This window comes from Pyxicephalus adspersus, chromosome 6 (assembly GCF_032062135.1).
Source record: "Pyxicephalus adspersus chromosome 6, UCB_Pads_2.0, whole genome shotgun sequence".
Lineage (NCBI taxonomy): Eukaryota > Metazoa > Chordata > Amphibia > Anura > Pyxicephalidae > Pyxicephalus > Pyxicephalus adspersus.
In genome coordinates, this window is record NC_092863.1 from 61,213,951 (window position 1) to 61,217,901 (window position 3,951).

Genomic DNA, 3,951 nt, shown 5'->3' on the forward strand with positions numbered 1-3,951 from the left:
TATGCTTGTGCATGTTTAAATGTTTTACAGAATTGTATATCGATAGGTTTTCTTGACTATCTGCATTTCCCGAAGGGGAAATCTTTGCCCATCTTGATAGGCAATGCCACTCTTGTGTGCTGGGATTGACCTGGCAGCCAAAGTTGAGCATCTGCAGCTTGGCAAAATTTGACAGCTGGGTAGTGAACAGGCAGGAACACACATACACATTTTAATTGAATAATAATGCCCAATGCTAAAAGCCAAATATATTGTGCTAAATTGTTTTAACAGGTGAACCACGTACTGAATGCAAATAATCAATGTGCAATAACAATGTTATCAACATTAGGAGACATTATTTTTCCCATGTTTTAATCACATGAACTTTCTCACAACCTGTAATAGTGACATTCACTTTTGTATGTATGCATCCCAATGCCTTTATCCTCTCCCTAGTCATACATATACATGGTTTAACCATACTCTTCCCACTAGATCTCATTGGTGTGCAGTTTAGAAAACCCTGCACAAGAATACCTTCCTCCATTTATATCCTACCCCATGGGGGAAAATGCAAAGAAAACAATGCACCCAGCTTGGCTAATCCTTTAAATATCCAAATGGTAGGAGGACATTTTGGAATTCATTGATCAAATCTACAGTACTGCACATTTTGATTATACCTAGTGGGGGTAGTAGGGATTAGCACACAGTGTGTACTGATGGAAGAGGAGAAGGAAATTGTAACTTGCTACCACCATTTGTAAATAACTACATAATTTTCATATCTGCTAGTGAGCAGATTCTTGGGCATACGGGAATGTACGGATATAACTGGAATAGAGATTGGTGCTGGCATTGCAAATGGGAAATTTTTGCGTTTATATCTTAAATACCATAAGACCTTTAGGAATTATGTTTATTAACGCATTATGAGTAGGATATCGTTCTTGGAGATGCTTTTGGAACTAAAAAAGTGGAAATACAAGAGCGAAATATTATTATAAAGTTCCTGTATTTTGCATAAAGAATGTTATGTAAAGGATAGAACAAAACAGATTTTTTCTGAAAATAAGATTATCTTTTTACATTTTTAATCCTATTGCTTGAGTCAGCTGTATCTAATTTCATCTGCAGACAAAGTCTCTTTCAAAAAACAGGCCATTTAAAAAGATTTACTAAACTTCCTATTAAGGGTTCTGTTTTAACATCCTATTTGAATCTGTGTTATACAGCTTATTGATAAGACAAGGTTAATTTGCTACTATCAAGTTTGCTCTCACAGCTGAAATGTGACATTCATTTAGTAAAAGTTGTCTTTAAACCAGCGGTTGCCAACCAGTGGTCTGCAGGAAAATTTTGGTGGTCTGTGGCTCTGGCCGGTGCATCCCTGAGTGGGGTTAGGGGAAGGACCCTGCTGGGGGGGATGCACCGGCCAGAGCCGCGGACCATGTCTTCCAGAGACCTCGCAGGGTCAGGGCGGTCGGTGGGCTGTGTCTCTGGCTCAAACATGTGATGGGAGAGTAGGTGGGTTCTGGTATCATGACGTCACTAAAGGGGAAGTGACACCTGGCTCCCTGCGCATGCCAGTCTGGAGCCGTAAAATTTAGTGGTCTGCCGATCTGAAAAGGTTGAACCCTTTACCATTTTTTTTTTCTGAACAGAATTGTTCTTGTTGTATTTTTGGGCGAAGTCACTTCAGACTTTCAGTTGAATCAAGTATTTTGTCATCGCTGGAGTTTTTAGGACTGATGAATTCAATAAGAAATGTCTACCTCACCAGGCAGTGACATGAAGAAGGAGCCTCTCTCTCTCTCTCTTTGCTGGGCAGAGGCGGAAAGACTCCATACTCCATGTGACTTCAACTAAGCAATTGGACCATTTACATTGTTTTTTTTTTTTTTCCATCAATGCAGGATAGCTTCCCTGGCTGGACCCTGGTCCTAAAGCAGACCTAAAGTCTAAATGGCCGGTCTCTTTCACATGAAATAAATCTGAACCTACCACCCTGTCCTATTAACTGCCAGCAAGGCTATGTACACACGTGCAATAATTGTTAGAAAACGAACGATTAACAACCGATCAACAATTATTCATGAATTTTTTGAATGATCATATAGTGCACGATTCTGTACTGAAACGATACGATTGTTCAAATATAATCCACCAATACTGTACACACACTAGATACAATTGAACGATGCAGGAAGTGACATGTACAGGAGAAAGTGTATCACAGAACAATCCATGATCACTGAACGACCGTACACACAATAGATACCGAACGATCATTGCCCAATCAGATCCTCCAGGACAGTCATTCGTTTCCAGTGACATTCCTTGTTCATCGGCATCATTGTGCACTTTTTTGTTTATCGGTCGATTGGTCTTAAGTTGTTCGTTTCCAACAATAATTATTGCACGTGTTTACGTAGCCTAGGTGTGAGATCACCTTGGAGTTAGGAGCCAAACAAAGAAGAAAGGAAATTAGATAATTTGATATATGGAGCTACCAGATTAATGTTTATACTCCTTCTCACATACCTAATATTTAAAAGGGACATCCTGACCTCGGGTATACTTTCACACTTTCAACGAGCATTACACAGTGTTTGTTTACAACATATTACAATGTGGTTAGTGATTTTAAGATAATTGGGTTTCATTTAAAAAACCCAATAAGTATTATTTTGTAATTTATTAATTAGTAGGAAATTAGTTGCAAAGAGAATACTGCATTATATTATCTGTTTTAAAAGACATGTATATATTAGATGTATGGATCTTTAAGTTACTACAATATATATATATATATATATATATATATATATATATATATATATATATACACATTTTGGTGGAAAAGCTTGCCAATTGACAGAGCTTGCCAATAATTGCTCTGGTATAGATAGAGAATAGGAATGAATGCCAGAATGTAAGAATATTTGCAAGGTTATTTGTATCTATCTGCCTTTTGCCTTATTGTACCAAAGATCTTGCTTAGCTACCGCTTTCCTTTTGATCCCTGCTGCCAAGTTCCTGAGGGGACTACACATTCATGGGGTTGACTATCATGTTTTGAAATATGTTTGATTCTATTATATTTATATGTTTTTTGCCTTATTGGTAGTAATATGTATGATTTGCAGCTCTCAAGTCTCCTCCTGATGAAGTGGTCTGATTCCGTGTTGAGGAAAGACAAAAGACTTTTTGACAATTTAGAGAGATCAATGCAATATGTTGTTTTTTTATATGTATATTTATGCAAAATAAATTGTTGTCAACCATTTTTTTTAACTATAAGAAAAAAAAATGTTTTTTGGCCTCTAAAAGACCTGACCTTAAAAATTAAATAAAATAAACATATGCTCCCTGGGAATGAGGCAATTTTTTGCTTGCAGCAATTTGCTGAAGGATATCTAATTGTCTTTTATACCGATAGTGTTTGTTTAAACCTATAGCCATAGCTTAAGGAGTCTTGTTTACCGACTGTGTATAACCCACCCATGAAAAAAAAAAAACATTTTGTGATACACATATCATGATTTTCCATGAGGTCCAGCTATTGACAGATTACCCTAGCTTTATGTACTGCCAGTTTAGGGGAAGTGCTTTAAGCCAGCAAGAGCAGTTGAAAATGGAATGCACACAACACCTGCACATTTACTTGAAATTATAAACTCTTCCTGGAATTGTTTACATGTGTCATGACTATGTTTCCCTATTTCACATATGTGAGTTTTAATCAAATTAGATATTTCTTCTACTGTAAAACCTGCTTTGTGAGTGTTTGCTACAGAATGAGTGATGGGCAGTAGTTTGTATTTAAAGTTCATCAATCACCGATTCTGGATGCAAATAACTAAGAGGAACTTTTATTTTGTTTTATCACAGCTGGGGAAGGTTTAGGAAAGTCCTCCTTGTGTACCAAATGTGTTTTTTTTAACTAATATATTCTCATAAAGATTA